A 14,556-nucleotide genomic window follows, 5' to 3' on the forward strand; every position below is an offset into this window, starting at 1 on the left:
CTCGGATGTCGGTAGATGACCGCACATAATAACATTATCGGGAATGGTAAAAAATGACTGTAACGTATCATTATTAAAATGTAGACAATAATAATAATGTATTAAGTCATGAGAGATAAGATTTTAGTAATTAGAAATAATCCGGGGCCAGTTGGTGACTGACCAGCGCGACTTTTGTTATCTGGGCATAAGATCATGTAGATGATTGGTTATTTACGCGAGCAAATTCGTGGTATCAGCTCTTGTAAAAAACGTTGTACGTGATAAATCCGCGTTTTGTACCGCAAGCAATAAACATTGAGTTTCCTGTCGAATCTCGGGTTATCAAAGTTCAATTTCGAATTTTGCATAAAGTGTTATTTACGATTGTCGCCGGTGAATTGGAATGAAGTAACGCGTGGCGTAAGCTGCAAGTGATGCGTTTCGTCGTATTCGACAGCTGAAGCTGCAGAAAGTCCTATATTACCGTGGGTGTGGGATTGACGGGTAAGTAGAGATCTTGGTAGGTGCTTTAAATCCTTGTGTCTCCAGGGGATCGGCTGTAAGGGGAAGCGAGCGTCATATGTTTCCCGAATTCACACAGCACTTCACAGCACACGGATTTTGGGCCAACGCGGCGACGGCATTTTTTTCGGTAACCTTACGGCCCTTTGGGGAGGCATGGCCCGTCGAAGCAGTTGTCCGACGGGCCGCACCAAGGAACGGATGCCCACTAACCATAAGTCCGGGAGCTTCTCATCCAGAATAAAAGCAACGCTCAAAATACAAGTTTTATTTCAGTACTGCTATAGCACAGCTTTTTGAGTATTTTTGACCTGCCTAAGTTGCACACAGCATTGCCTGAACAATTTTTAATGTTAATTATAGACATAAACAAACAGAAATATCTATCTATACATAGATTCGCTATAGGTTGCTTATATTAAACCCAAAGTTTCGGTTCAGAATGCGAGACACTTCGCTCCTCGCGACGAGACCCGTAATCTCCTCCAATTCAATTAAATTAATATTTAGCCACGAACTTCGTCCTTTAAATATGCACGTCCACTCCTCGGCATCTCGATGCATTCACCAAATTCGCTATCAGAAATGATTTCTCCTTGTTTATTACGAAAACAAGTCGAAAACAAAATCAAGTTCTACCGGCTCATTACATTATTCAAGTAGCACCGAGCCAACGAATGACAAAAGCTAAAGGAAACTTTCATTACAACTTTGAACTCTCGTGACATTTCAGCAAACATCTAGCTTGGAAAAGCAACTGAATCAACAAATAAAAATGGATACGCAAACCGCCCAGACAACGGAGTTTCTTGCAACCAAATCCATAACATTTGAAACAAAATCACTTAAAAAGTAAAAGTATTCGGCCGAAAATAACATCAGTTCGGTGCCAAAGTCATTACTGAAGCCATTAGCTCGTTGTCAAAAAGCAATAGTTAACGAGGAATAAACCACAATTACGTTTTTTACCCGCACAAATACGTTGTGTACATTTCCCTTTTCCCTCGCGCAAATAAACCAAAACTTTATTAAAGGCGGAAAGTTTCAGCAAATACCACGTTTTCCTGTTCAAAGCAAAACAACTTTTCCGATTCGAATTCGCTAATAATCACGTACGTACCCAAAATCCACGAAAAATATACTACTGACACCGTTTGTAAGTGATTCATCAAATCCGTTACTTTGGGGAACACATAATCAAAGAAAAAATCACAAGTAGATGCTTCAGGTCAATTAAATTGAATGACCATTGAAGTATTGCAAGGATTCACTTTAATGTATTGTGAATGTCTTTTTTCCTCTCAAGTGACATCATCAAGACTTTTACAAGCTAGTCCCCGTTTTCATTTAATGGTACCTCGTATTTCAATGACTAACACTCTTATATCGGTATTCTTGGTATTATTTCAAGTAAAACAATAGATTTCGATGTCCACCAAATTTTGAAAACTTGTTGGGATGAAATTTTGTTTGTGTAATAGTAGCTATCTATCCTTGGCACTTTATCCAACGACTACAAGCGAAGTGATAACCTCTCAAATTATCGTTTTCTACTGCAGATGACACATATCAAAGATAAGTTTCGACCGCGAATTTTTTAATGGTTTGGTGTTGATTTTTGATTTCGACACGACTCGAGTGAATAAAAGTGCTCACACTAATGGCAATTTAGACGAGTCTATGCAACCCCGAGTACATTTAAGGATCAAAGGAGCTGCTGATCAAGCACTTAGGAACTAGTTATAGTTACCAAAATGAATATTAATTTACGCGGCCTTAAAACAAATCGATACATTATTACCGAAAGAAAGTTTCCTTAATTTTGACTGGAAGGATTCGTGTTCCGGTACGCAACCTTACAAATTCGTTTGATTTTAATTCGGTTTCTCTAGAACAAACAGCACTATTCACGAGAAATTTTAATTTTCAGAAACCGATAATTACAGTGCAACAAAGTATTGAAGTATACTTATGATAGAATAATAGAGCTATAATTCACTTTAATAAATAAGTCTTTTGCACTATGAAAACAAAGTGATGCGATTTATCAAAGCCAATAAACATTTAAGGTCAATGGTGAATTGATGTCAAAGTTTTTTGTTCTTCTCGTTATAACCTAAAGCTATTTACAGTGTGGCAAACCCTAATATAGCTCGAGAAACTTATTTTTAGAATTATTTTAATCCTATTAATTGATAAAAATTTATCGTGACGTGGTAATTTTTTGAAAAGCGCTCGATTTTTTGGAATTTTATCAAAAAATGTGTACGGAAATTGCGCTAGCTTCTCTTTTGGCAACTGGCCGCTTGTTGTTAAAAGTTCGACCTCATACCACACAAATTAGAGAAGCATTAAAAAACACCTTGAACGCGCCTCTGTAGTCCGTCTCCACTGCCCACGCGTTATGCAACACTATCGACATTTATTCCCAAAGTTACAAATTTGATAATTAGATGTAAGTTTTGAATCCCTATCGAACAAGCTTTACAACACCGAATAACAAACAAAACGCCACTTATCTCGCGACTACTCAATCGTTGTCCAAACATCAATATTTTCAAGATAAACCTTCGCCTTTTTAAGTTCATAATCACACACAAAGCCCCTGATTTTATTCCAAACGCTGCTCGCTATTACACTGGAAGATTATTCACCAATTTCTTAAAATAATCCCAACTTTTGGGACACTCTAACCGTAATAAAATTTTAAAATTTTCGTGCCAACTCGATAAAAAGTCTTGACTCAACTTTCAGTAAATCACGTTAGGGTCACTATTTTCAAAACAAGTGATTCTGACGTGAGGCCTTGTTATCATTTCTTGGCCCAAACCTCATTCACGGGAAACATTTTGTTGAAAAAATATGCGTTCACTGAAAATACCGGTCGTATGACAACATACTGGGCGTTAGCAAAACCACGACTGACATTATAATTTCTTTAATTAATACTGTATGCACCACAAGAAAATTATGTGCACAATTTATTCTTGGAGTTGATTTTGGCTGTGATATCACCGCTATTATAGTTTTTTTATTTTTAGCACAATAAATGAATACAATGAATGAAACAGATCATTTTAAAAATCTGATTTTGTTAGTATTTGCTTTATTTGTTTATTTATTCTGTTTATATTTAGAACTCTTATCTCTATTCGTAAATATGAGGAAGATCCCAAATAAAAAGATACGAAAATAGCCTGATCACAGCAAAAATGGAACCAGCCCATTCGATTATTTTTCAGCAGGTACAATGATAAATATTAAATGCCCGTCCCTGTATTTTATTAAATTTAGATCAAAACATAATTTTTAAATGAATAAAATATGTACGTAATAAAAATGTTTATTTTTGGAGGCAACCCTTTCCATCGCGCCCTAGTCTTAGATCTTACAGCATGTTACGTTCAGCGTGATGACCTAGTTTTGTTGGAAATTACACAATTCAGCGGTTTGTTTGGAAACTATGTACATGAAAATTTAAAGGAAATGCCTGGATGGATTTATTTTTTCAACAGGAACATCCAAATCGAAGGTAACAGGTTTGTCGATAAGTGAGGTCACAAAATATATGAATATTTCAAAACGTCAAGTTTTGCGATTCATTTAATACGAAAGTCGTTGTAGGCCAGTAACCGACAAAAATTTAGTTTGTGAAGTTTTTCCAACCCACTTGTTGGCATGGCTACAACTCATTCTTGGCCCCTTGCCATTTTTGAAAGACAGGTGCCTTTAAATTTTGGTAACGAGTGCGTTTCAATCACATGCTGATTACTATCTCATTACGGACGAGGCTTCGGTAGTTATGCATTTACATAACTATGTAAACATATTTTTTAACTACAAATGTATATTTCGCGATGTAACTGCAGTTTTTGAGATTCCGTGAGCGACTTATTCTCTATTTATATTGACTCTCTGAAATGATTTTTCTAAAAGAATTAATTAAATTTTGTTTTTACACCTATTGGAGTGTTGGCGGCATCTTTATGATTATAAAATAATGGCTAAATATTTTTTCCACATCTTGATGCGATATTTTTCTTAATTTTAATTTATTAAAATATGAAATTTCCCACTTTTTGCATGATTTAGATATTTATAAGTGGCTAACTATCCGAGTCCTACTCATTGTTGGATAATACGATTCAAATATAGGTTTTCTGAAAACCTAATTTAGTTTGAATATGTTCTCGGTTTTTTCATGGCCGGAAATAAATAAATAAGTGTCCGGTAGGAAAAAAATAACACGGATGTAGTGAAAAATAGATTTTTCGAGTGTGATGAAGGTAATATTTTATTAACACTCTGTTTCGTTGAACGTTGCAACTTTTTGGATACATTGACGTACAGCAGATGTCGATAATAATTCAAACCGTGACAATGAAAACAAGGAAACTTCATTTCGTTTTTGCATAGTCTAGATAAAAATATTTTACGAATTCGAATTTCAATAATTAGACAATAAAACAAAAAAATTCTACACTACTATTTAAAATATAACAATTTTATTCAAATTGCCGGCTGACGTAAATCGATATGAAAATTTAAATAACGAATAATGACGTTTGCTTCAGGTGGATATACGATAATTCCAGGAACATTGCTCTATCTTTAAAAATTAACAAGATTACTATTGTTCGTATCCAGATAAGATCAATAAAAGTAGTGACATTATAACGGAATGGAGAATAAAACATTGTTTTATGTAGTATTCAATATTATAGATAAAAGTTGTATTTACGATTTTATATCATCATCAACTTGTATGATATGTGTGGTTTATCTGAAAAAATCAAAAATTCAAATTACACTTCCTTACAAAAACATGACACAAATAATAAAAAACAGACAAACATGCACTAATCAATATTACCCCCATAAAATGTTATCAATATATCATCATTCACGGCCGCTGTCTCTCATTAATTTCCTATTTTTCTTGACTGCTAATTTTTATGGTTCTGTTAGTAAACACAAAAGCGCAACAGTCACTTTTGTTTAAAAAATTCGAAACGATACATAAAGTTTTGAATATTAATGGACCGAATTTAAGAAAAATGTGTCAAAAATACCCGGGTCATCATGCGCTGTGTAATTTAGTGAGATAATAGACTGATATTATCTTAATACCCGATATTTTACTTATCAAAATTAGGTGATCACAGATTGTGATAAACTTCTTGAAAAGCTTTAATATGCTACCAGTTTAATTACAGGTGTTCGCTGTTACATAAAAGCTTATTTCTATTTTCAATAAGAATACAAAACTCGAGTATTTGCTCCTTCAATTTCTTTATAATGTAGCTGAAGAAATCTTGAATTTTAGTATGAATCTTATGATCCTCTTGACAAACGTTTATCGTTTTGTTCATTCACCTGAAATGCTTTTAAATGTTGAACACCCACGTGGAGTATTAAAAGAGTAATGTTGCTTTGAAGTGTATAAACCTTATTTCCTGTTAAAATTTTCGAACTTATTTAGCTGAATATTTTAAATTGAAAATTCTGCATTTCTCGTCTAAAACAGGAAAATTAAATAAAAAATATGTAAGCCGGTGAATTGGATTGATTTATTATAATTTAGCCGAATTAATAAATGGATATACTGGGTTGAAATTGGTTAAAAGGTTTTCGGAGTGCCGTAACGCAATCAAATAATTTATCCAATTTAAGCAGATTTATACAAAAGCGGTGATAATTCATCAGTCAATTTGCTTGCAAAAATCGTGTAAATACCGTCGCGATGTAATCCACGAAATTCCTCTTTGCATAATTATAATTTAGCACCAATGGTCTTAATAAAAGAGTAAATATTTATCCTAAAATTGTTTATGGCAATCAAGGTAATAGCAGGTTCAGTTTAAACATGCAACACATGTTTCAGACCCAGGGAGAAAATAATAGAAAATATTTAAAATCGTTTTCTAAAAATAAACAAAGCTGAAGAAAAATTGTTGCTTGCAGTAGTTAATTGTCGCTATTTGTAGCAAGCCGCAAGAAAAACCCCCACTTTAATGTGATAACAAGCAAAATAAAATGTACACTTCAGTCACGGAAGGTGTGGAGTACTTATTTTGTTTCGTTGCACTTGAAAACTTGTTATGCAGAAGGTTAAAAACAATTGATTAATTCGACTATTTTGAATCTGACAGTTAATTACCACGAGACTTTTACATCAAATGCCGGACAATGCATTAAAGTTTCGATCAAATTAAGTGTAAAAATATACTATTTTGACCGTGATCCGAGTTTTCATTTTATTTTTAGGTGTTTTGTATTATAATTTTTATTGATTTTTCCAAATTTAAAAAACGGTGTACTTGAAATTTCAACATGCATTTCGCACATTCTTTTTAAAACGTAACTTTATTTCCTTTATGCAAATACGCTTACGATAAGCTCGCCGTAATACGGTGAAAATTGTAATCAGTTTGTGATTACGAGTTTACTTAGCAATTTTAACTCGGCAACTTTTCGCTGCTAGAACTCCCCTTAGATGTTTACCGTTCCCATAAAACCATTATTACAAACAAGCAATTTGTCAAAATTTTCAAGGATATGCAAGGATACGTTTTCAGCCGCAACAAACATGTGCATGGATAGATTTATTCACTAGAATTTTCAGCTCTATTAGATGATCAGTTATGAAGCATCACTTTCAGTGCGCAATGACCTATACTTTGACATCACTATATCTTGGCTCGCTGTAACTCTTTTATAAACATAAACCAAATCTTCGCCCAGTACGGTCCAGAAACTTAAATCGTGCCAAAAGCAATATGGACAAGCTATAAATAACACGAGCTAATGAAGGAAAAATAAGAAGGGGAATTATATGGTATGATCATAAAACAGTTCCATCACTGCACTGGATCCAAATATTTTTCTATACTTTTTTCCATAAAAACAAAAAATCGGTGGCGACTCTCCGGAACCTAGAGCGTTTACCTTTAATTTTTAGTCAAAGCATGAGCAAATTTCTTTGATAGAGAGGGTGAAAATTTTTATAATATAATTAGAACCAAGCTAAAGTAACCAATATTGCGTGGGTTGGGTGTTTAATAGTCCAGTACCTTCTCTTATTTCCTGGTCAGTAATCCATAACGGATCGAGCAACATACTTACATTCAGTGAGCAGAAAATTTCTATAAAAACGTCAATCTGAACGCACCCCGCAATCGCGTTATTGTAGCCCAACCATTCGAAAGAAAGAAACCAATTAAGAAGTTATCGTGGATTTTTGGTGGCAGTTCTTGAATGGAAATGAAATAAAAAAATTCTCTAAACCCGTATGTTCGATAAATTTGTTCTCGGGAATAATCTTGTTTATTTATTAATAAAGTGGAAGTGAAAAGGAAGAAAGACATGGTAACGCCATGATCGTCATGCCAACGACAATCTCGGCCATGACCAGAGCCATCGTCGGTACGCAACTGCAATCAATAGGTAGCGGAGTGACGCACATAGAGGGCGGCGTCCTCCACCCCCTCGCGAAGGACACGTGGGGGCGCACGTGTTCTCCGCCCCCGGAAACCCATTCACACACTCAAAGATGTGAACCGATAACTTTCAATTATTGACCATTAGGCGAAGACGTTTTAAATTCCTTAGAAATCGCGTCGTGATCGCATGTTAAATCAGGTCGAGAAGGAAAACACAATTTGGCATTTTTTCAAGATCAAAACCATTAGAGTGAAATATTGTGACCTACTAAAACCTAGACGCACAAAATGGCATACCTTAAGCCCCCACCTGACCTTCGAAAAGCCTACATTTCTTAAATTAGTTGTTTTCGTACATCTGATACTTGCAAATCGATTTGCCCAATTACGAGGAGTTTGAAGTTACGATTAGCTAAATTGTTCGCAAACACGGCGTAAAAAGAATAAAGGGGTGTATTGTCTCTCATAATTGATCCTGAAACAGCAAATTTTAAAAATGGAAGTTACGGCCTATTTATGGAACTTGACCAATGACATTTGGTGCACTAAATGGGGATGATGATCATAAAAAAGCATGGGGAAAAAGTGGCTTTGCATTGATTTACATGCCGGCGAAACGACCGAATCAAGCGGAACGTAATATTCAATCGCTTGAAATTTGGATAACTATTCACACACCCGAGCACTAAAAAATTTGCTCGTGCTCCACCATAACGAAAAGTGACAATTGAACAAGTTCGTTTATTTTTTCATATGCTGTCTACAAAGACGTAGAAATGAAGCCTGTCTTTGTAAAATATCCGAAAAAGTGAAATACGTGACACCACACGCACGATTCGAGAAAATGAAAATGTTCCTGGCAGCGTTTCTATCAGACATGGAAAAAACTTTAAATTCTTAAACCGTGATAACGTTATTTTCCGATAATTATTGAAATCCTCCAACATCAAAGCTTTCTTCGGGAGAATGTTGTTAAAACGCGCCAAATACGTCATTTGTATGTTGAATCCTAACCAATCCGAGCTTTTAAAGCGTTTTCAAGCCTTCACAGACTGACGTCATTTTTGTTCAACGTTGCCCGGTGCGTGGGGAAAACGGGATATTTAATCATTTAGTTTTAAAAATAATTTACGCATCACAATCAAATCTCGATTGGAAATTCATCACGTTTAAAAACGGCTTAAAAGAACCCGATATCCTGGAAGCTTTCATTTGCAACAGTTGAGAGTTCTACAACTATTTTTATATTGCAAGATAAAAATAAGATACGTGCAGTATTTTAGTATTTCATGGCTAAATATAATACGATGATAATTCTATTATTTATTTAGCCATTCGCATGGATCTATAAATTGTAACAGATATTTACCGTGTTTTATTCTTTTGACGTTCGCAGCTGTTTGACTCGAGCAAAGTGCATAAGTTGTCTCAAAGTCTGAAGTAAACTTTAACGTAGTTTGAAAATCCAAATTGCATTTGTATAAAGTCAGGACTGTTATTTATTCAAACACAACAAATAAATAATTTTAATCTAAATTAGTGGTGGATTTTGCAGTTCAACGTTCCAAGTGAAATATCGATTGCCCTTGAAAACGACACGATTGACAAGAAATTCGTAAAAACGTAATTTGATATATTGACAGCATAATCACGAACTTCACAACTTTGCTAGAAAGTTGAATTTATGTAAACAGTACGAGAATAACTCAGTTGCACTTTCAGTTATTGAACTTGATGAAATTAAATTCAAGTCGGGTTTAATTCACAAAATCAAGAGAAAAAGACGAAGGTTAATAAAAGCATGAATGGATTTTTCATAAAAAATTTGATTATCTGATTTCCACGGTTTCAAATTAGTTAAGAAGTTTCAATTTAAAATCTGCGAAGCACAAATTTAGTACATTGTCTTAGGTATTATTGAATTTTCTAAAAATCAATTTAGAGATGAGAAAATTTATTTTGCCCTTAATGCTACTTGACTGCTCACTTAACATTTGGGATTAAATTATTTTTTAATAATTCTTCCAGACTGAAATACAATTTTCTGTCGGAACCAAAATAGCTAAATAAATTGAAATCCTTTTCAACAAACATAATGCATATATAAATTTGTAACTAATGAACCACATTACGCACCGAGAATATATCAATGAATTTCTAAATTAACCATACGAGAACGTGAAAGCTATTTATGAATGACGTTGCCCACCATTGTCAACTGCAGTCCCACCAAATGAATTATTTTTAGAGAAATTAATTTGATTGTTATATAATACACACGGAATTTAAAAAACTGTCACATGTTCTCGACATAACTGCATTTCTTGGATTTTATTAAATTTCACAACGTAACGACTTGATTGGCGTTACGCTGAAAAATTCCGATAACGTTCTGGGGTTATCATTTGTGTTATCTATCAATTCTGAATGAATAAATGATAAATAATACAATCTTACATTCTTACATAACAATAGGCAACTAGGTATTAAAAGCCCAACAATTAAATAGATTTACAGAATTCCTATTCCATCACTTTGAAATGGTTGTTTCAACAACTCACTTTTCTTTATCTTTTATGTTATAAAACTGTTTACTTTTCTGATTAAAATGTATTCAATACTGACGTCAGAATGATTATGTAGACAATAAGTAAGTCGAAGACTACTGGTTTTAAATTATTATGATGCGATAATAAGGTTAAAAGGGGTAATAAAATTCCGCTTTTTCGGCACGAGGGAGCCAAATTGTGTGACTTTTAAACAATGTTTTAATATTAATTTTAAGAAACCAATTATGACCGTTGATGGAAATTTCCGAACGAGTTCGATGATTAAAGGGGGAACACACAAAACATAAAACGCGCTATAAAAAAATGTAGAACTTAAAGTTCCTACCAACACCCGTTAATTAATAACTTTATGGTAATAAAGTTTCAAAATCGATTATTAAAATGTTACCGCAACGTAATCGCTCGAGAAGTATTTTTCTCAAAACAATACGAAAATAAATAATTACAATAAAAAATAGAACGTGAATTTCCAAAAATAGTGATCGTCTTCCACACCGGCTATAAATTCGGTCATGAATAAGTAAAAATGCGGCTCAATTAATTAACTATTAAAATTTTAATATTTTACCACCGTCACGCGATTAATTATTTCATAGGGTTGTACTAACACAGCTAGTTACGTGGCCTATAAACTCACTCCACTGAACGAGTCTCTTAGAAATCAATTCTTGTAATACACTGTTCATCTAGGGATCAGATTATTTTAATATTAAGGATACAGAAATAAACGCGGTGTTTGATTTATTATTAACACATTCAAGGGGTTAACATTTTTCTAAATAAATATCGCGTGCGAACTATTAGAATTTCTCAACTTGAACTTGTCTCGAAAAATCGTACGCTATTCTCGACAATTTTAACATTGGATTGGTTCACGTATTGAACCAACAAATGTCAAAACTGACATTTACCACACAAACAATAATAAATGAGCACTGCCAAAATGTTTTAATTATCTTCCTCCATGTGCATAATAAAATACGTATAAAAACTGTTTACTGTAAGATTTCAGCTTAATGACACTGAATTTAGACAGGGTGTCCCAAAAACTTGTCTTGAATTATTTAGACATAAATGCCCTTCGCCCACGCATAGATTATATCCTCTTGATTGACCCTTCGCATGCCACACTATTGCTTATACCACAATTTATCAATTTTTTCTTTGATTGATACAAAAGCAAGGTAAGTGGAACAAAATGTATTCGATAATTTGTTTATTAATGGTAAATTGTAACATGCCACCCCACACCTGGACATTCAATCCTTAATGCGTAGTTTAAGACATTAATATTTAACAAAAAGGCACGTAGAAAGCAGGTGAAAAGTGACTACAAGATGCAATACAACCCAGTTAGATTTATATACGTCATAAAAAGGAACATTTCGATTTTAAAAGGTGTGTTTGATTGTAAATGTAAATAATTATGTCTGAAAATAGAGGAGTTTCAAAAAACATGGCCGACGTTATGGATCAGATTGCACTTCGCATTAATATCTGATTTCACAGAACATTGTAACATAACGACTTCAAACAAAAATTCCGTTTTATTCATTCAAACGAATTTTTACAGTGACAAACCTGTAATCTAAAGTAAATGAATGACCATAAACATCAAAACGAGCAAATAATTGCTGAATGAATGAGTACGTTTTGTGCGATTTCACAAATTTAACTGATACATAGTTGTTTATTTATAAAATAGAACAGTAAACAAAACCGCCGATTCACAAATTTGAAAAAGTTTCAAATAAATAATTAAATAGCAAAACACTATAAAAGTTTATCTTATCGTTATCACCCCGTTAAATTCTACTATTCTCCAGCATCGAATTTACGGATTGAGATTTTCAAAATCAACTAATTTGGAACGTGATACTCCACCATGTTTTGCTTGTTAGACACAGCAAACATCAAAACTGAAATGAAACCAAAGTTTATCCGTTCCTTTTGCAAAAAGATAAATCCCTCATCATGTTTATTTTATTTACATATCTATTTAACCTGTGCTGGGCGGTTTTGAAACTCGCTACCCACAACATCATTACCATTTTTCCCCAGTTGTGCCACCGACAAAATATTTAATCATCAGATTAGATTAACAAAGTATCGGCACTTGAAGTGCAGATATCTAGATCACTAGAAAGTGACACTGCTATGGCGCCTCAAATCGAATTTTTACCAAAATTCTTAATCTGTGCTTTAGAGATACGCCTTATCAGTGTAACTAAGGGCTTTTTGTCTCGTTTCCGACATTAGTGAAATTGCCACACGGGAGTGCACGGCCCCTGTGAAGAAATGCACACATGCCTACCGTAAATGTCCCCTACTGTCCGTGCCACAGCTGTGTACAACACACGTGGCATGCCACGAGCCATTCCCCTCTCTCTGATAGATCGTATTACTCGTAAATTACTTCAAAGTCTTAAAAACAATTCGAATTGTGATCTTTCTGCGCCCCCATATTTCCGGATTTTCAAAATTAGAACAGACGAGGCCATCTAGCGGTACAGCAATGCGATCACGAATTTGGACAAACTCCAAATGTGCGGCACAAAAAAGCGACTACATACTCGTACAAAGAACAAAAATTTGGCTAAATTTAGACGGATTTGCAGAATACAGTGAAATGCTTTTACTGAAAAACTGTTTACAACAAAAAGTATGTTCTTTTTTGCTCAACGAAAGCATGAATTTTGCACAATTTATTCTATTCTACGGATGGAATTATTAATAACCGTACTATTGAATTATTTCAATTTGAATACGAAGTTTGAAATGATGGAGCGCCAAATTTGGCGCAAACACGTGCCAGCCAATGATTTATCAATCAAATTAGTCTTCTACTGTGCGTTGCTAATTCCCCACATCACTTTTTAGTGTACTTTGGCTTTTAATAAACCCATAATGTAATTTAACTTGTACATACACGAACAATAAGATTCAACTTGACCCTGGCCTTAACAATGAAAATCTGTTTACTTTTATCAGTTACGTAATTAGAAAATGTACGAATAAAATAATTAGTTGCTTACATAATTAATTTGAAAAGCTGCACTGTAAAAATCTGAACATCTATTTCGACGATAAGTAATCTGTGTAAATAATTTTGTTTTGTATAATTAAATAAACATGCACAGTTATGATAAGAGTTAACAATGATCTAAAGTTTAAAGTTAAGAGAACTGTTTCCACACATTAAAAAATCACACAAATCAAGACTGACGGCATTAAAATAAAAATGAATAACCCTGAACACGTAATGCGACCTGAAAAGATGTACCGTTTATCATAAAATTCCAGTTTTCAACTTGCGCCAAATTTGGCATCAATAATTAATTATTTTCTATAATTAAATTAACAGCCACATTTTTTCTCTTCGATTGTAACATCCCAAATTAAATTTTCCATTTGGTGTTTACGCTGCTGCATCCGGTTAAATTCTTAATTTTGTTCAACTAAATCAATTATCACAGTCATAACCAGCACAGCGTTGGAAATATGCAATTAATTAAATCGGTTTGACAAAAAATCAATTACGATTAATTTTAATAAAATCGCCCGCATACACTTTTCGAAATTTTATATTTTGTAAAATGAAAAATGTCAACAACACGTGGAAAAAACCGCTAATTAGCTAAGATGACATAACTAATTTGCATTCGTTAATTGCAGAATCTAAGGAACACAAAATTTCTTCTCACAACCTTCTGGAAACAGTCCCGGCGGAATTTTGCGTAATTGTTACACTTGTACAATGTATCAGAATTGTTTTGCAATAAACGATTTGTTTACAAAATAACTCCATCCATATGGAATTTTTGACAACTTCTATCTGTCGAAGTAAGAATTAAGATAATAGCTGCTGTAAATGAGACAAAGCAAGATAATATTCAGTAATGACATTTTTAAAACGTGATGCCTCAATTCGAGATTACCGCCCGTTCAATCAATTGTCGTGGATTAAAGAGCGAAAAATTATCGGGTGAATTAACGGTTTATTGTTTTGGTCATTACGGTCATCAAATAGTCTTTTAAAA

The 14,556-nt window shown here is 33.8% G+C and overlaps 1 protein-coding gene and 1 long non-coding RNA gene across 9 annotated transcripts in view; one reads left to right on the top strand and one right to left on the bottom strand.

Moving 5' to 3' along the window:
* Mef2 (Myocyte enhancer factor 2) overlaps positions 1–14,556 on the bottom strand; it is a 37,730-nt gene that overhangs the window by 13,093 nt on the left and 10,081 nt on the right. For 5 of the 8 annotated variants that reach the window (XM_015979573.2, XM_015979561.2, XM_008201178.3 and 2 more), the window contains one exon: positions 5,246–5,287. The exons of 2 other annotated variants lie outside the window; for them this stretch is intronic. The gene's annotated coding sequence lies outside the window, so the exon portion shown is untranslated. Of the gene's footprint in view, positions 1–466; positions 608–5,245; positions 5,288–14,556 lie in introns of those variants that run through there. One more of the 8 variants, XM_008201182.3, reaches the window with a different exon arrangement.
* LOC107397848 (uncharacterized) lies at positions 27–884 on the top strand. The gene is made up of 2 exons (XR_001574874.2): positions 27–486; positions 532–884. It is a non-coding gene; the product is annotated as an uncharacterized LOC107397848 (long non-coding RNA).

Source organism: Tribolium castaneum, chromosome 10 (genome assembly GCF_031307605.1).
Source record: "Tribolium castaneum strain GA2 chromosome 10, icTriCast1.1, whole genome shotgun sequence".
NCBI lineage: Eukaryota > Metazoa > Arthropoda > Insecta > Coleoptera > Tenebrionidae > Tribolium > Tribolium castaneum.